The 19,773-nt window shown below is 37.7% G+C and overlaps 1 long non-coding RNA gene across 2 annotated transcripts in view; it reads left to right on the top strand.

The window, feature by feature from the left end:
• The window catches only part of LOC110201824 (uncharacterized), a 582,260-nt gene that overhangs the window by 443,921 nt on the left and 118,566 nt on the right, over positions 1-19,773 (top strand). The gene's annotated exons all lie outside the window — the stretch shown is intronic.

Here is a 19,773-nt window from a genome sequence, read left to right as displayed (position 1 = left end):
AGGACTCTTCTGCTGACACCAGAACTCTATGAATATAGTAAAGGGGCATTCTTCACTTTTTCAGGCTATCTTGAATAAGAATGATTCCTTAAGTTCTGGGTGGTTGGGGGAGGGGAATGCCCTTTCCCCACAGGGACACAGGGCATGTACTTTTGGCTTTTTAGGCTAGTTTTTGTTGATTTCATAGCCAGAAAAGCTGATGATACAAGGCACTATCCTGCAATAGAAGCAGTGACAAAGTAGTAAGCTTCTTTGAAGAAAGTTGGACAATAAGATGTGATTCTATCAATGGGGTGGAGGAAGGAAAGATTCTTCCATACCCTGACATCGGGGAGGGGCCAGGGCCCTTTGGGCCGTCCTTCATTCCCCCAGTTGGAGCATGTACTCAATCAAGTAACTGGGCTCATACTAGAGGCCTCTGGCACCTGCCTCTTCTTCTACCTTGATGTACTACTGTGTATCATCAGCTTTTCTAGCTCAGTAACAAATAAGAAGAACAGGCTTTCTAAGATAACCCAGCTTCTATATAGGTCCCCAACAGCAGGCACAGAATATCTATGAATGTTCTGAATGGGGACAGCATGAAGAAAGACCATGAATGTGACTGGGATGTCTTAACGGGGTGCCATTAAAGGATGGTATGCTTGAAATGTGTAAGTGGCATGTTTGAAATGTGGATGTGGATGTTTGAAATTTGTCAATTCTTATTTCTTCATCTATGACTTGTGAACACATAATTTTTTTTATTCATTCTGTGACTTAATTTTATACATATTTAAATTGAATAAAGTTAGTCTGAAATAATAAGAATTAAGCTATTAAAAAACTTAAAATATGATTTCTGGTATTGGAGGTAAGAAAAGAGTTAGTAAAGAAGCTGGAGGCTACATTAACATATGGATCACTTTTCATCCAATCAGAGACTGTCCTGGTTTGGTTTTTCATTAGCTAATGCTTTTTTTGATTCCTGTGACTAACTTTATGGTTGGAAGTACTACTGATACATGAATTTCATTCTGTGAAGTGAAAGTAAGTAAGGGATTGCACCCCTGTGCCTGTGATTCATTGAATATTGAAACATCAAGTACAAGTACAAGTTTTAGAGACTTCAGTCGTGACAGAAAAATCATCTACATCACAGGCTGCTAAAGTCTTAAATCTGTGCATAGGTCTTGCTGTCTCCGTGACTAATCATGAATTTGGAAAAGAAACTCAATCATGTATGCCATTGCCAAGCAGCATTCTTAAATCTTTGAGATTAGTTTAAAAAAAAAAAAGAAAAACCCTGCTCATAAGTGTGAGAGGTAAGAAACAATTATGTTTCCATATAAGGAAACTGAGAGGAAAAAAGTAGCTTAGAGGTTCTAGAACCGGTTGAAAGTGGATAAAACTGGTTGTTTGGTTAAAGAGGCTGGAAATAGGACAAAGGTTAAGCTTTACTTAGAGTGTACTGGAAGGTGCTCATGAATACTAGGTTCTTCACTTCCAGGCAGGGTTAAGATGCCATTTTTTTAAACATGTGTCATATGATGGAGGGAGGGAGAAAATACCGAGGGAAACATGTCATAGGTTCTAGGAAGTCTATGACCTATGCTTATTTCTACCAATGAAAGTCAACTAGGAGGGTCTTGCTTCCAGGTATATGGATATAAGGGTTACTCTCACTCTTGGATGGGGGAGTGTCTTTTTTGGGGGTACCACACACACACACACACACCTGATTCACGCAAGAACCATAAATAAATGTCTCCTTTGCTCACTTCAGTTTAAGTTTTGTTTCTCAAGGGAGGACAGAGCTCCACATGGTATGTTTCCAGGGGAGCAGTGACTTGCGGCTGCTAACCCTGCCAGGGAGTGACTGAACCATGTTTCTCACATAGGGATTTACATAAGCTCACTTTCATGTTGCTTTACTACCAAAGACTCATCTTGAGACCCTCAGATACTGTAACTTGCATTGGCATGTAAAACTCTGGCTGAGAAAGATGAACTTAAGTCCATAGAGCATGAAAGTCCCCAAAAAGGCCCTAGTAGTTTTCATGATTCATTCACATTATTCACATCATATTTGGCGGACTATCTCATATTCTTCCTTAAGTCCTGTTGGAATACAAGTAAATTGTGTATTGGGTTTTGAGTTCACTAGTTAGTGAAGTGGAAGCCACATTGTCATACAAATATTCATTTAAAAAACATTTGCTGCTAAAAGTTGAGGAATGTCTGAATTGGACTCAGGATCCTAGGATTTTCAATGACATTTGAATTCCAAAGCCTTGAAAGGCCTTATTGGTCAAGCATAAGGACTACAAGAATGTGCCTAAACAAAGGGAAGACAACAACTTGGTCTAGAACTGGGCTGTATTTGGGGGTTAGGTTGCCCACATTACATATCTTGGATATCACTTCATCGTTGTTTTACCTCCAAACAGAGGAAATACCTCCTCTATCAGACTACCTTCCAACCAGACCAGGCCACTCTCCTGCTTGGACTATCTAGACAGAAAAATCTGTCTCCACTCAAGCCTGAGCAGAACACAATGAAGCTTCCATACCTTTGATTAAATCAATTCAGGCTTGGGTGGGGGATTGACGAGAATTAGGAGGCTCAATTCAATCTCATTATCAGCATTGTTCTTCAGGAGAAAAACTGAACTTTCCTGAAAGTCAGGACTTTGAAAGAAGGGGGCTGGAGGGAACCTCTGAGTCTCCAAGATAGTAATTAGTAAGAAAAGTCATTTTTCACAAAACATATTGTTTTTTCCATTCATTCATTCACTCACTCATTCATGTGTAGATATCTATCTTAACATGTCCAAATGCCATAGGAGGGGAAACAAAAAAGTCCAAAGCAGTATTTATTTTGTTTGGAAGAAATGAATATTTGAATTTTTTCAAATGACTTTACAGTATATGCTTACTTTGCATTTGTGGCTCTTGAATAAAGCCTTGGAAAGAAGGATATGACCAATGACAGGATCTTTGAACAGATGTTCATCTCTCATTGTCTGAAGAAAGTTATTCATTAATTTCCTAATATACTTTTTTCTTCCTGGTTTGGTCATAAAAATTCCAAATTCTGCTATTGGTGAAAAATACCTTTTTTCTCTTGATTTGCAATAGCTAGACTAATGGTTAACTTAGATGAAATTCAATGTATAATAGCTCATCTTTTACTTCACTTTGTAATGTGCAGACCTGGTCTTTAAAAAGTATAATGTCAAAATGTGAATACTAGAATAGTGGCATTTGAATTACAAACAAGTGGGTATTGAAATATCAAATCACTAGGCTCTGGAGTGTAAGCAAATTCAAACAGAAGACTACTTGAAAAGTGGTTTTAAAGGTTTCCTAATCTCTAGAGGAATAATGATTTGACTTTTAACTGATTGAAAAGTCCATCATTTTCAGCAAAAAAAAAAAAAGAATATAAATGACCTTGAAGTCACAGTTTTCAAGATAAACTTTATATTTAATCTTCAACTAGAATATGGGCAAGAGAAAGAACAAATTCAGTTTTGTTCTTTATGTCCAGTTTTTTAAGAGAAATAATTGCTAAGAATTCTAGTCTGCTATCAAATCTTAAAGCAGAATGTGGATTTTTCTTCAATATGAAAAATAAATGTTTTCTAATATAATTTGTTTTACTAATATTTATGAGCATGCACAATTCACATAAGCATCAATGCACAAAATTCTTTATAAATTTATAATATATATGTAGTATTGATGAGGTAGAAAAGAGTTCTTGAGGCAGATGGAACAAGCAGCTTGTGAGATAGGAGATAGTATGCAGGATGTGACCAGCTAGAAAAGTGATCAAAGAAGACTATGCATTGAAGCCCCCACTGTGGACTTTTCTGTGTGCTTTCACAAAGCACCCTCAATTCCAGAACAGCTCTTCCCCTCTTCTTTCCTTTCTTTTTGTTTGTCACCTCTGGATTACCTGATATCCCAGGCATTTTGGAGCCATGCTTGCTCCTCCCATTCTCTTGTCCCCTTCCCCTATTCTATAAAATTGTATTTATACCATAACTTTGACCTAGCTAACTGCCTTTTGTCTCTACAGGGAAGCAGGGGGCACTCTGCTCCCTTAGGGAGCAGGGCCTGAAGCTTATGTTCTGCCTTCCAAAGGGAGTAGAGCCCACTGGGGCTCTGCCTCATGGGGAGTAGGCCTGCTTGGGTATATCACTCAAATAAATGCCTTTCTTTAATTTGGAGACTGTCCAATTGAATTCTTTTTTTTTAAATTAATTTATTTTGACTTATCAACAATCACTTCCATATGTTTTTGAGTTGAAAATTTTTCTCCCCCTTCCTCCCCCCCACCCACCCCAAGACTGGGCAAAATCTGATATAGGCTTTACATTTACATACCCACTACACATATTTTCACATTAGTGAAGTTGTAAGTAAAAATTAAAACCAATAGGAGGAACCATCAGAAAGATGAAACAAAACTCAACAGAAGGTAAACATAAGTGATAGCGATTCGACTTCCATAGTTCTTTCTTTGGATGTGGACAGCATTTTCCATCCGAGCCTCTGGAGATGTCTTAGATCCTCATAATGCTGAGAAGGGTTCAGTTTAACAATCTTAGTCATTGCATAACATGGCTGTTATTGTGTACAAGGTCCTCCTGGTTCTGCTCATTTCACTCAGCGTCAGACCATATAAGTCTTTCCAGGTTTTTCTGAAGTCAGCCTATTCATCATTTCTTATAGCACAATAGTATTCCATTACATTCATATACCACAACTTGCTCAGCCATTCCCCAATTGATGGGCATCCTCTCCATTTCCAATTCTTTGCCACCACAAAAAGAGCTGCTAGGAATATTTTTGTACATGTGGGTCCTTTTCCCATTTGTTTGATCTCTTTGGGATATAGCCCTAGAAGTGCTGTTGCTGGATCAAAGGGTATGCACATTTTTGTAGCCCTTTGGGCATAGTTCCAAATTGTTCTCCAAAATGGTTGGATCATTTCACAACTCCACCAACAATGTATTAGTGTTCCAATTTTCCCACATCTCCTCCAACATTTATCATTCCTGTTTTGTCATGTTGGCCAATCTGATAGGTGTGATGTGGTACCTCAGAGTTGTTTTGATTTGCATTTCTCTGATCAATAGTGATTTAGAGCATTTTTTCATATGACTATGATGGCTTTAATTTCTTCATCTGAGAACTGTCTGTTCATATCCTTTGACCATTTATCAATTGGGGAATGGCTTGTGTTCTTATAAATTTGTCTTAATTCTCTATATATTTTAGAAATGAGGCCTTTATCAGAGAGACTGGTTGTAAAAATTCTTTCCCAATTTTCTACCTTCCTTCTAATCTTAGTTGCATTGGCTTTGTTTGTGCAAAAACTTTTCAATTTAATGTAATCAAAATTATCCATTTTGCTTTTTCATTATGTTGTCTGTCTCCTGTTTGGTCATGAATTCTTCTGTTCTCCATAGATCTGATATTTAAACTATTCCATGTTCTCCCAGTTTACTTATAATATCAGCCTTTATATCTAAGTCCTGAACCCATTTTGACTTTATTTTGGTATATGGTGTGAGATTTGGGTCTATGCCTAGTTTCTGCCATACTCTTTTCCAGTTTTCCCGGCAGTTTTTTTCAAAGAGTGGGTTCTTATCCCAGAAGCTGGGGTCTTTGGGTTTATCAAATAATAGATTACTATAGTCATTGACTACTGTGTCTTGCATATTTAACCTATTCCACTGATCCACCTCCCTATTTCTTAGCCAGTACCAAGCAGTTTTGATGATTGCTGCTTTATAATGCAATTTAAGATCTGGAATTGCTAGGCCACCTTCACCTGCATTTCTTTTCATTAGTTCCTTTGATATTCTGGACCTTTTGTTTTTCCAAATGAATCTTGTTATTATTTTTTCTAACTCTATAAAATAATTTTTTGGTAGTTTGATTGGTATGGCACTGAATAAGTAAATTATCTTGGGTAGTATTATCATTTTTATTATATTAGCTCGGCCTACCCATGAGCAACTGATGTTTTTCCAAAATTTAGATCTGATTTTATTTGTGTGAAAAGTGTTTTGTAATTGTGTTCATAGAGTTTCCTGGGTTTGTTTCGGAGGTAGACTCCTAAATATTTTATAATGTCTACAGTAAGTTTAAATGGGATTTCTCTTTCTATCTCTTGCTGTTGGGCTTTGTTGGTAATATATAGAAATGCTGATGATTTATGTGGGTTTATTTTATAGCCTGCAACTTTGCTAAAGTTGTTTATTATTTCAAGTAGTTTTTTACTTGATTCTCTAGGATTCTCTAAGTATATCATCATGTCATCTGCAAAGAGTGATAGCTTTGTTTCTTCTTTGCCTATTCTAATGCCTTCAATTTCTTTTTCTTCTCTTATTGCTAAAGCTAAGGTTTCCAGTACAATATTGAATAACAGTGGTGATAATGGACATCCTTGTTTCACCCCCGATCTTATTGGAAATGCTTCTAGCCTGTCCCCATTACATATAATGCTTGCTGAAGGTTTTAGAGATGCTATTTATTATTTTAAGGAAGACTCCATTTATACCTATGCTTTCTAGTGTTTTTAATAGGAATGGGTGTTGTATTTTGTCAAAAGCTTTTTCTGCATCTATTGAGATGATCATGTGGTTTCTGTTGGTTTTGTGTTGATATGCTCAATGATGCTGATAGTTTTCCTAATATTGAACCAACCCTGCATTCCTGGTATAAATCCTACCTGGTCATAGTGTATTATTCTTGTGATAAGTTGCTGCAATCTGCTTGCTAGTATTTTGTTTAAAATTTTTGCATCTATATTCATTAGAGAAATTGGTCTATAATTTTCTTTCTCTATTTTGACTCTTCCTGGTTTAGGTATCAACACCATATTTGTATCATAAAAAGAATTTGGTAAGACTCCTTCTTCACCTATTTTCCCAAATAGTCTATATAGTATTGGAATTAATTGTTCTTTAAATGTTTGATAGAATTCCATCTGGCCCTGGAGATTTTTTCCTAAGGAGTTCATCAATGGCTTGTTCAATTTCTTTTTCTGAGATTGAGTTATTTAAGTATTTTACTTCCTCTTGTTAATCTGGGCAATTTATATTTTTGTAAATATGTATCCATTTCACTAAGATTGTCAAATTTGTTGGCATATAGTTGGGCAAAATAATTCCTAATTATTGTTTTAATTTCCTCTTCCTTCACCCTTTTCATTCTTGATACTAGTAATTTGGTTTTCTTCTTTCTTTTTTTTTAATTAAATTAACCAAAGGCTTATCTATTTTATTGGTTTTTTCATAAAACCAGCTCTTAGTTTTATTTATTAGTTCAATAGTTTTCTTAATTTCAATTTTATTAATTTTTCCTTTGGTTTTCAATATTTCTAATTTGGTGTTTAGTTGAGGATTTTTAATTTGTTCTTTTTCTAGTTTTTTTAGTTGTATGCCCAATTCATTAATCTCCTCTTTTTCTATTTTATTTATGTAAGCATTTAGAGATATAAAACTTCCCCTAAGAACTGCTTTCGCTGCATCCCATAAATTTTGGTATGTTGTCTCATTATTGTCATTCTCTTGAATGAAATTATTGATTGTTTCTATGATTTGTTGTTTGACCCAATCATTTTTTAGGATTAGATTATTTAGTTTCCAATTATTTTTAGTCTATCTTTCCATGGCCCTTTATTACATATAATTTTTATTGCATCATGATCTGAAAAGGATGCATTTAATATTTCTGCCTTTCTGCATTGGATTGTGAGGTTTTTATGCCCTAGTACATGTCAATTTTTGTGTATGTGCCATGTACTGCCGAGAAAAAAGTATATTCCTTTCTATCCCCATTCAGTTTTCTCCAGAGGTCTATCATACCTAACTTTTCTAATGTTCTATTCACCTCCTTAACTTCTTTCTTGTTTATTTTGTGGTTAGACTTATCTAGTGCGAGAGGGGGAGGTTCAGGTCCCCACTAGTATAGTTTTGCTGTCTATTTCTTCCTGTAACTCCCTGAACTTCTCTGTAAGAATTTGGATGCTATACCATTTGGTGCATATATGTTTAGTAATGATATTACTTCATTGTCTATGGTGCCTTTTAGCAGGATGTAGTTTCCTTCCTTATCTCTTTTGATTAGATCTATTTTTGCTTTTGCTTTGTCTGAGATCAGGATTGCTACCCCTGCTTTTTTCTTCAGCTGACGCATAATATATTCTGCTCCAGCCTTTTACCTTTACCCTGTATGTGTCACTCTTTTTCAAATGTGTTTCCTGTAAACAACATATTGTAGGATTATGGTTTTTAATCCATTCTGCAATCCATTTCTTTTATGGGAGAGTTCATCCCATTCACATTCACAGTTATGATTACTATCTGTGTCTTTTTCTCCATCCTTTTCCCCCTATTTATGCTTTTCTTTCTCCTTTTTCCTTTCCCCCTTCACTAGTGTTTTGCTTTTGACCACTGCCTCCTTCAGTCCCTCCCCCTTTTATTATCCCTTTCCCTTTTCTTCCCCTTTAGTCTTTGCCTTCCCTCCCTTCTTTCCCCCCTCCTTTTCTTTCCCTCCCTTTTCTTTCCCCTTTTCCCTCCTACTGCCTATAGGGCAAGTTAGATTTCTATACCTAACTGATTATTTATGCCCTTCTTGAGCCAAATCTGATGAGAGTAAGGTTCAAACAATGCTCCCCCCCTTCTTTCCCTCTGCTGTAATAGGATTTTTGTCTTTTCCTGTAATGTAATTTACCCTTGTCTGCCTCCTCCTTTCTCAGTACATTTTCTAAGATCAGATTGATCCACTTATTTGGATCCATTTAACCCACTTGATTAGATTTTTTTTTATCATTACATCAAAGTCAACTAATATCCACCCTCTTTATGTATACTCCTTTAACAAGGTGTAATAACAATACAGTTCTCAAGGGTTGCAAGTCTCATATTCCCTTGTAGGGGTTTAAACAGCCCCCCCTTATTAACAACATATTGTATCCTTCTGTCCCATTTACCTTTTTAAGTCCTTCTTGAGTCCTGTACTTGAAGATCAAATTTTTTGTTGAGCTCTGGTCTTTTTATCAGGAAAGTTTGGAAGTCTCCTATTTCGTTGAATATCCACCTCCTCCCTTGAAAAATGATGCTCATTTTTGCTGGGTAATTGATCCTTGGCTGCATTCCAAGCTCCTTTGCCTTAGGAATATCATGTTCCATGCCCTGCGGTCTTTTAATGTAGAAGCTGCAAGGTCCTGTGTAATCCTGACTGTGGTTCCATGATATTTAAATTGTTTCTTTCTGGCTGCTTGCAGCACCTTCTCTTTCATCTGGTAATTTTGGAATTTTGCTATTATATTTCTTGTTGTCAATTTGGGATCTCTTTCAGGTGGTGATCGTGGATTCTTTCTATGGTTATTTTCCCTTCTGGTTCTAGGACTTCTGGGCAGTTTTCCTTTATGATTTCCTGAAAGATACTGTCCAGGCTCTTTTTTTCATCATGATTTTCAGGTAGTCCAATAATTTTTAAATTGTCTCTCCTGAGTCGATTTTCCAGGTCGGTTGTTTTACTGATGAGGTATTTTACATTTTCATCTATTTTTTCATTTTTTTGTTTCTGTTTGACTGATTCTTGCTCTCTCATAGAGACATTAGTTTCCATTTGTCCAATTCTAGTTTTTAACAGATTGTTTTCTTCTGTTAGTTTTTGTACTTCCTTCTTCAACTGGCCAATTGTGTTTTTTAGGGACTTGTTTTCTTCAGTGTACTCTTCTGTTAGTTTTTGTCCTTCCTTCTTCAATTGGCCAATTGTGTTTTTTAGGGACTTGTTTTCTTCAGTGTATTTTTTTTCCAATTGGCCAATTGTATTTTTGAAGGACTCTTTACCTCTCTCATTTGACTATTAAAATCCTTCTTGAGCTCTTCTAAGAAGGCTTTTTGGGCTTCAGACCAGTTCATATTCCCTTTTGTTGTTGCAGATGTGGGTTTGTTGACAATGTTGTCCTCTTCAGAATTTCTGTCTTGATCTTCACTCTTCTCATAATATGAATCTATGGTACGTTTCTTTTTACTCATGGTGTTTCTTTATTCCCTGGCCTTTAAAGAGATTGAGCTCTCCTGCTGGGGAACAGAGGGCTGACCCAAGCTTCTTGTGTTGGGAGCCTAGGTCTTGGTCACTGGCTTTGTGTCTGGGGCCTCTTATGCTGGCAATTGGAGGCTGTAGGTTTCTGGCAGCTTACCTTGTGTTGGGCTGGAATCAGCAAGGCTGGAACTTTCAGGCAATTCTAGGTTGCCTGCTTTTCCTTTCCTTTAGCTTTCTTCAGCTCCTTTTAGATGGGTGCTGCAGGGTGTTTATCTGCCTGGGGCCCCTGCAGTGTTGTCTCCCTCTTTCTGCTAATGCACTGGGAGATTCCTTTGGTGGAGTGCCAGGCACCTGGTGGTTTTCTGAGCTGGTTTCCACCAGTTCCCCCCCTCACTGAGGCACTCGAGGTCCAGGTGTTGGTGTTTGCCTGCTCTACCACCTGGGCTTCAGGATTTCTTCACAATTGGAGGCTTCAGGGCTCTACAGCTCACCTGGTGTTGGGTTGGAATCAGCAAGGCCGGGCTTTAGGAAGCCTTTAGGTTGTTTTCTTCACCTCCTTTCAGATGAATGCCACAGGATACTTATCTGCCTGGGGCCCCTTGTAGTTCTGCCTCCCTTATTTTTGCTGAGGCACTGGGAGACCCGTTTGCAGGGCTGCTGCACTGCTGCTCCTCGTCTTTCTTCTAGTTCAGGTGTTCCAGGGTTTTTTTTTCTGGGGTGATATTTTCTGGGTTTTCAGAGGTTGATAGGGGAGAGTGAGAGCGACTACCTTTTCACTCCGACATCTTGGCTCCCGGAAGCCCCAAGTGAATTTTTTCAGGACACTAGGACCCGCAAGTCTATTCCTCATCATTTCTAGTAGCACCCGACATTCTTGGAGTCTACCCTGAACTCATCACCAATGGCTACAGAGAAGATCTAAGTCAATTCTTTCACATCTGAACCAGCTCTCCCAACTCTAACCTCAACAGTATGAAAACATATAGAGTTTACATTATAAACATGAATGTATCAGTATGCAGTAGTAAAAAGAGTTTAGATATGAAGAGGATTTTCATATGTACACAAATCGGTCACCATAGCATTAACTTTTAAAAATGAAACATTTACTAAATGTAATGACAAAAGTAAAAATTATTAAGACATAAGAGTCTGCCCATAAATTTAGGTAACATTCCTCAGTGCATACACTGTCCATAAAGAAAAGGATAGGCATAAACTTAGTTTTTAGCAGTGAAGCTGTTGAGGTTTAGGGGATTTAGGGTTGCTGGGATCCCAAAATCATGACACATTGGTCCTGTCCAAATGAATTAGACTGAAGCCTTCTTTCAGCCAAAGACAAAGTTTGTTAGAACATCAATCAGGAATGGGAGATTTAAAGAATCCTCCACATTGGCCAGCCTCTTAAGGAATCTAAGCATTTGTATCACTAATGTAAGCAGGCTAGATTATTAAGAATCTGAGCACCTTAATGGAGGCCAGATGGACCTTATATTCAGAAAGACTGTGGGAGGGATCTAGGAGTAGCCAAGTAGTCTGGGGTGAATGGAGGAGGGGTCTAAGAAGGATCTGGATGGGAGTGGCCAGTAAGCTGGGGTGACTGTGAGGTAACAGAACCCCAGGGACCTGGCCAAGGGAGAATGGAGGATAGATACAATTAAGGGTAGGAAGTAGCCAGAGGCCATGGAGAAGTAGATTAGATATAAATGATAATGAAAAGCCAGTTGATAGGATTATAGCCTCAGGCAAATGCCAGGAAATCCAAGCCTTTTTTTTTTGGGATATAGATCCCAAAGACATGGTGTTTTCCTTTTAGGGGTTCATATCTCATTCCCATCATTCCCACCTCAAACAAATGGGACACAAATTCTTTTGGGTAAGCGGCAAAGGTCTCAAGACCCACAGTAGGGATGTGCCTAGAGTTAATCATAACTCTGGCCTACATGCTTGGATGTCTGTGGTCTCTCTGGTTAACAGTTTGTATAACCACACAGCCTCTTAAAGGCAGGAAGCTATGCTCTGCTGTTGGTTGAAATTGCTTGTGTGTAGCTTGGACCGCTGAAATAGTGTTAACTTCTTATATCAAACAGAAATTGTAAGCCTAGAATCTGCAGAGGCTCCCAGTTCTTTTCAGTAGGCTAGTCACTGAAGTGGCGTGGTGATCTTCCAATGAAAATGATTTCCCTTTAAGCCTGGGATCAGTAGAGCTGTTCGGGTTGTCTTCTATTGGCTTTGAAAAGTTTTCTCCTTTCAATCCACAGTGGGTAGGAAAAGGCAACACAGGTAAAGATGAAAGGAAAAATCCTGGACTTTCCCACATGGCCAAATCTCTGGCCTTCACCTGAGCTATAATCCCATCAACTCACCTTTCATTGTGGCTACACTCAATCTCCCAATTCTCTGTTACCCTTAACCTAGCCTAGCCCTCCATAGTCTTGAATCCCTGTGGCCCCAGGCCACTTCCCAACTTTAATTCTAGCTAGGTTCCATTCTCCCTTGGCCATGTGGTTCAGGGCCCTGGCTTTCTATTACTTCACAGTCACCTATGACTACTTGGTCACTTCTAGCTTTCTATATGTAAAGTCCATCTTATCTCCATTAAGATGCTCAGATTCTTACAATCTAGCCAATAGCTCATAGGAGCTCAGAGTCCTTAAGAGTCTGGCTAACATGCAGATCTTTAGTAAACCTTGTCTTTGGCTGAAAGAAGGCTTGGGTTGAATTCTTTTGATTAGGACCTGCATGTGGTGATCTTGGGGCCACAGCACCCCTAAATCTCTAGACTTCATCAGTAAAGTCTCTTAAGATTTTCTCTGATCTCAAGTTTAGACAGTGCTAGAGAGCAAGACGTCCTCCCCCCCCCCGTCTTCCTTGTGTTAAAATATGGTGTGTTGGTGTATGTCTCTGTGTCTGTCTGTCTGTCCCTGAGTAAAAAGCAAGCTGCTTTTTTTCCCCTCTTGCTTCCCAGGCCTGGGGAGAGGTGAAAGATGTGGGGGAGTGTAGCCAGTTGCTCCCTTTCCCCTTCTGAACTCATTAATTTGAGTAAGTCCCTTATCTTGTACTGAGCTGTGCAATACTCTCTGCCTCTTAAAGCAAAATTGTCAGCAATTTACATGGAGAGGCAGTTATAGGGTGGATCTGTTGAGGTGTAGATGGAAGGTGTGCCAGGACCCCAAAATCACAACACGTGGGTCTTGTCTCAATGAATTCAACACAATTCTTCTTTCAGCCAAAGACAAGTTTTTTTAAGAATGAACCATACAGGCCAGACTCTTAAGGAATCTAACATTTGTGACACTCGTAAGAATGAGTGGGCATGAGAAAGTCTCAGTGCTTAAACAGCATCCAGGATAAATCTTATATACAGCCAAGTAATTTGGGGTGACCCAGAGGAGGATCTTGAAGCTGTGGTGACTGAGGGAGGAGTTTAGAGAGAATCCCGATGGGGATGGGAGTGTCTAGGAGGTTAAATGGGGTCATCCAGGAATAGACCTGAACTAGGCTTTATTAGGGTAACAAAGAACTGGAAGATAGGGCCTAGGGATAAGGATGACATTGAATGGGGTCTGGATAAGATGAAGGACAGGGAAACATAACCTAGGGCTATAGACCACAGAGGCCTACGGTACATTAGGGTGCCAAAAGGAAATAGGGCCTACACAATAAGGGAGAGCCAGTTGATTAGGAATAATAATCAGGAGACTGCTAGACTTCCTATACCTGGTAAGTGAGTTCAAAGACAGTTTAAGGGTTTTTGGGGGCCTGTAGACAAATGGGACCCAAATTCTTTTCAGGGTGAGGGGCAAAGGTCTTGTTTGGGCCCATACCCCATCAAATCCAGCTTCTTTTTTTTTAACCTGCTTTTAAGAAATTGTTAAAACTCTAATTCAAAATTCTTCTCCAATATTAGAATGTTAAATCCAGCTATAGTTGAACCCCAAATTAAGGTTTGTAGATCAGGTTTCAATAAATCTAGGGAACTGTCTGGTTTTTGGTCACCTAGGCTTTTTATCATTATGTAAAAATGAGTTTATTGATAATAATGGTCTCATTTTGAAATTCTAATAGTAATGGACCTTAGATAAAGTGAGAATTATATCATTTTGGAAATGTTGATCCAGTTATAATTTAATATATTTTAGTCTCATTTTGAGTGAAATATGTCCCCTAATAAGATGCTTTTGAAAAGCCAGGATTTATTGTGATATTGGTAATTGTTAAGAGAAAGTGTTTGAAAATTTGATAGATTTGGAAATTTGTTAATTGCATGATTTTAAAACAAGTTACCTCAGTTTACCAGTCTATAATGTGGATATCTGATCATTTGTTTAGAAATGTAATAGATATTTATATTTTTACTGTGAATTTGGAATGGCAGAAGTATCTTTAAGATGTCCCCATCTATGAAAAGCAGAGTCCTAGAATCTTGCCAGTCCTCTACTAATCAGTGGTTTGGTTTTAGTTGAGGACTAAAACTTAGTTGTCAGAAGGGAAGATTCCCATTAAAATATTATACTGCCTGAGAGTTTTGAGTCATTAACAGAATAGCCTATTACAAATGATTTCCTCTGGTGGTGGTGCCCACACACTTTAGCAGTGGGCCTTGCTGATAGCATACATCAAGTTTGACCTGGCTTTTTAGAGCCTATATTTCTTGGTACTATCTGGGCACAGTTATAAGTTTGTATCATCTTTGTTGTTGATATGGTATAAGGTTTTCATAATATGCCTGCAAGATTCAGAGTTGGAACTATGGGGAAATGTAAAAATCAGCTTACAATTAACAAAGTTCTGTTGTGGCTTAGGGGTTCTGGGACCCCTAAATTCAAGGGCAATGCAGTACCTGCCTCAAATGAATTCAACTCAAGCCTTTTTTTTCAGCCAAAGACAAGTTTATTAAAACTCTGTTTGGGGTGAGCGAGATTTCTAGTGATTATGAACTATTGGCCAGATTTTAAGAATCTGAGCACTTTAATGGAGGCAAGATAGATCTTTCATACAGAAGACTGTGGGAAAGATCTAAGAGTGGCCAAGTCATCTGGTGAGGACTGGAAGGTAACAGAAGAGGACCTGGAAGAACCAGTTGCCCCAGGGAAATGCCAGGGACCATGGAAGGGGTGTAGATGGAATTAAGGATTGATGGTCTAGGGTGGGGCCAAGCACAGACAATGATGGCTGGGATGGGTTAGAGGTAAGAGAATTGGAGGTTTGGGCATGGGCCACAAGAAAGGCCAGTTGAAAGGATTGTAGCCTCAGGCAAACACTAGACTTGGGCCATGTGGGAAAGCCAAGCTGGGGGTGGGTGTCTCAGAGGGCAACACCCTGTCAGTTCCACCTACGTTTGTTTATCTGTAGGAAAGTTACATTTTAAACTTGGTAGCAAAGTTTCTAAGCCTAAATGCTCGAATGGAGGTTTGGGGTGCGGCCATCATGGAAACTTAAAAGTGTCTTGCAGTAGCATTGGTAGGCTAATACTGGCTTTAATAGTTTCTTATTTAAGAACTGAGGAGAACGGTACCCCAGATAAATTTTGCCTTCCTGATTCCTTGACTTGTTTTTTTTGCTGCTGAAAGACTTTACCATATCTAGTAAACTCAAAGTACTGTGCTGAGGAAATGAGATAACTCCTTGTTAATTACTTGTCTTTTGCAAGATAATGTAAAGTCTTGGTCCAAGAAAGACTAAGCAGAATGGCTTCTAGGTAGAATCATAACCTGGAAAACAGAATTGGTCTTGCCAAGGTTATCAGGCATATTAGAAACCTACTGGACTTACAGTCTGGACAGGTAGCAAGAGAAAGGAGCCTGGATCCAAGTATCCTCTCTGGGCTATTCCCTAGGCAGAATACATATGTGACTCTGGGCAAAATCATTTGGCCTGTCCATGTAAATAGCAAGAAAATGTTTAAAAAATCCAAAACCTGGAGGCTTCCCTAATAGGCCAGGAAAACTTTTGTTCTATTTATTTAGCCTTGGTGCTGTGTTTGACAGTTTTTCTCAATACCTCTGTTAAGCAGTTTCTTAAGCTAAAGTCAGACCAATTACATGCTGTTGGAGTATTACACAAAGAATAATGGTGTGGTAGTTAAAAACAAAGCTTACTGTTGTCTTTTTTTTTAAGCTTTAAAGTACTTCAAGTTTTCATGCTCCTACAGTTCAAATATTATGATGGTTTTGTGTATTTATTTCATACTTTTTTCACTGATATGTGCTTGATTAAGTTTTGTTTCATAATAGGATAATCAAGTGAATTTTATTACTCTCTGATGTTTTTGTTAAAGTATGCTTAGGCTATTTTAACTTTTTTTTCTTGCATTAATATTATTTTGTTTCACTGCCAGGTTTACAAGACTTCCACAGCATTTATCTACTTTTTAAATGCTGTCCTAACTATGTTTTTATCATGGTATTTTTAGGTAAACTGCATTTTTTTTGATAGGAAACAGGTTTTAATTTAAATATAAGGAAAATTTTTGTCATGCTTTAAATTATTCAGAAAAGCACAATGGAACAGTTATTTGTCTTTCAAAATAATTAATTGCCCAATCACTAGAAAAATAACTCATTTTCTATAGTACATTAGTGTCTTCAAAGTATTTTTCTTTTTTCTTTTTTTTAATAAGTTTGTTTTGATTTATCAACAATCACTTCCATATGCTTTTGAGTTTAAAATTTTTCTCCCCTTCCTCCCCACCACTTTCCCCAAGATGGCACACAATCTGGTACAGGCTATACTTACACATTCCTATTAAACATGTTTTCACATTAGTGATTAGTAAAATCAATAGGAGGAACCACCAGAAAGAGGAAACAAAACCCAACAGAAGAGAAAAAAATAGCAAATAGTATGCTTTGATCTGCATTCAAATTCCATAGTTCTTTCTTTGGGTGTGGATAGAATCCTCCATCATGAGGCCCCTGGAGATGCTCCAGATCCTTTCATTTCTGGGAAGGGTTGTTTATCAATATTAGTCGTCGCACAAGGTGGCTGTTATGTGTACAACATTCTCTTGGTTCTGCTCACTTCACCCAGCATCAGACCATGCAAGTCTTTCCAGGCTTTTCTGAAGTCAGCTCACTCATTATTTCTTTTTTCTTTTCTTTGTTTGTTGTTTGTTTGTTTGTTTTGTTGTTCTTTAGGCAGTTGGGGTTAAGTGACTTGCCCAGGGTCACACAGCTAGTGCATGTCAAGTGTTTGGTCTGAGGCCGGAATTGAACTCAAGTCCTCCCGACTTCAGGGCCAGTGCTCTATCCACTGTGCCACCTAGCTGCCCCTCACTCATCATTTCTTATAGCACAATAGTATTCCATTACATTCATATACCGCAACTTGCTCAGCCATTCCCCAATTGATGGGCATCCTCTCAATTTCCAATTCTTTGCCACCACAAAAAGAGCTGCTAGGAATATTTTTGTACATGTGGGTCCTTTTCCCATTTGTTTGATCTCTTTGGGATATAGCCCTAGAAGTGCTGCTGCTGGATCAAAGGGTATGTACATTTTTATGGCCCTTTGGGCATAGTTCTAAATATTTCTCCAAAATGGTTGGATTATTTCACAACTCCACCAACAATGTATTAGTGTTCCAATTTTCCCACATCTCCTCCAACATTTATCATTTTCTTGTTTTGTCATCTTGGCCAATCTGACAGGTGTGATGTGAGTTGTTTTGATTTGCATTTCTCTAACCAACAGTGATTTAGAGCATTTTTTCATATGACTACGGATGGCTTTAATTTCTTCATCTGAGAACTGCCTGTTCATATCCTTTGGCCATTTATCAATTGGGGAATGCTTGTATTCTTATAAATTTGACTTAATTCTCTATATATTTTAGAAATGGGGCCCCCATCAGAGAGACTGGTTGTATAAACTGCATTTTCATACCAAGTGTGACATATCAGAACCAACCTTAATGAGGTACCTTCTATCTTCATTTTTTTTCTTTTTCTAGCTGAAAGGTATGATTACTGATGAATTTCTGATAAAAATGTAAAAAGATGCTACTAAAAGCATATTGTACCTTTAAGTCAAGATGGTTAATGAAATTAACTTTCATCACTGCTTTATGAATCAATGACAAATTATTTAAAAGGCCATCCCCTCATTGTTCTAAAGTATGTTACCACAAAGGCATTGAAAAGATGTTACATGTTCAAATAATTTAATATTTAGCAAATAATCCTTTAAACAACATTAAGAATGTTTTTACACTTTCATGTTGAGCATAAAAGAATATGAGCTTTTATCAAAACTTATCTAAATCAACACTCAACAATGACTCAACTATTAAATTGTGCATCCAAAGTTCCTGAATCATTTCTTTTCTGTATCCTTTAATAGGGTTGGAGTCTACTGATGTTCATGTAATAAAACATTTTAATCAGCATCAAAACTTTGGTTATTCCAGTGATGCTGTCTGCCTGTTGCAGCTGACAGCAAAGGTCTGTAAATTCTTCATTGAATGCCTGGCAATAATGGAAAATCAAGCACACTTAAGGTATTATATTAGACTGTGGGGTTCAAATTTAAATCAGCCTTCTTTTTATAGATTTGAGTAACTTCCTCACCATCCAGGTCTCCTGTCTGTTCTACCGCTGGGATTCACTGAAAAGTTTTTAAGACCTTAGGTTTCTTGTGTCTCAATCATTTACTAGGGATTCAATCCTGAATCAGTGTACCTTGCAGTTGAAACCCAGAGACTGGTTTGGAAAAGGTACCTTCACAAGGATTCCTTGAAGCCAGAGTGGAAAGGGCCCTACCAAGTTCTCCTGACCAAACCCCCTGCTGTGAATTTGAAGGAGTTGAAAACTGGATGCATCTGTCACCTGAAGAGGGCTCCAGCCCTGAACTGATCACCCAGTAACCTGGAAAGGATATGTTATGCAATTTCTCTTTTGCTCTACTTTATGACTATCTTTGACTTCTCTCACCAGTCAAAACACCCCTCCCTGGCCTCCACTCCATTGTATGTGTTCTTTTTGTTCAGATAAAATCTCTTTGAAGGCAGAAAATATTTTGCTTTTTATATTTGATGTGTAAGATAATGCTTGGAACATAATAAGCACTTCATACTTTTTAAATTCATACATCCATCTATTCATTTATCCATTTTCTATAAAATTTGTGCTTTCATTAATATTACTTTAAAAAGCAATAAATATTACTAGTATCTATATAGTAGTTCCTTAGATAAAATGTGTCTAAGATGACCTCTTTTTAAGTGACCAAGAGAAATTTCAGTGAACTTCTCCTCATGAAGGGTTATGGAATATTAATATTGATGGGGCTCTTTGGGGATTCCTTTTGCCAGAGGATGATTAAATAGTGGATCATTTAGTTGCTCCAGAGAAAGGAAAAAGTGATTTTTGTATTATACCATCAGAGTCAGTATTGTCCCTTTATTATCATGTATAACTTAGGATGTTAAAAATTCATGATTTTCCTGATAGTAAATCTGTATGATCCCACACTTTTGGTTATTTCTAGTACTTTGATTAGTTGCATATCCTCACTGTGCATGTAAAGTTTATGTAGTCATCCAGAGTGGAAAAAATTGCAAAATAACCATTTTCCCATTACAGGTTAAATTAAGTACTAGTAGATTTCCCACACCATGAAAATAAAACACTTTCTGAAGCATTATGTTGCCTCATAGGAATTTTTTTCTTTTTGTGACCAATAATTGAGATGTACAATAGAATATTATTAAACTGGA

Source organism: Phascolarctos cinereus, unplaced genomic scaffold (genome assembly GCF_003287225.1).
Source record: "Phascolarctos cinereus isolate Bilbo 61053 unplaced genomic scaffold, phaCin_HiC Scaffold_7;HRSCAF=346, whole genome shotgun sequence".
Classification (NCBI taxonomy): domain Eukaryota; kingdom Metazoa; phylum Chordata; class Mammalia; order Diprotodontia; family Phascolarctidae; genus Phascolarctos; species Phascolarctos cinereus.
Note: the sequence above shows the minus strand (reverse complement) of the source record. Positions and strands in the feature narration are given on the sequence as shown.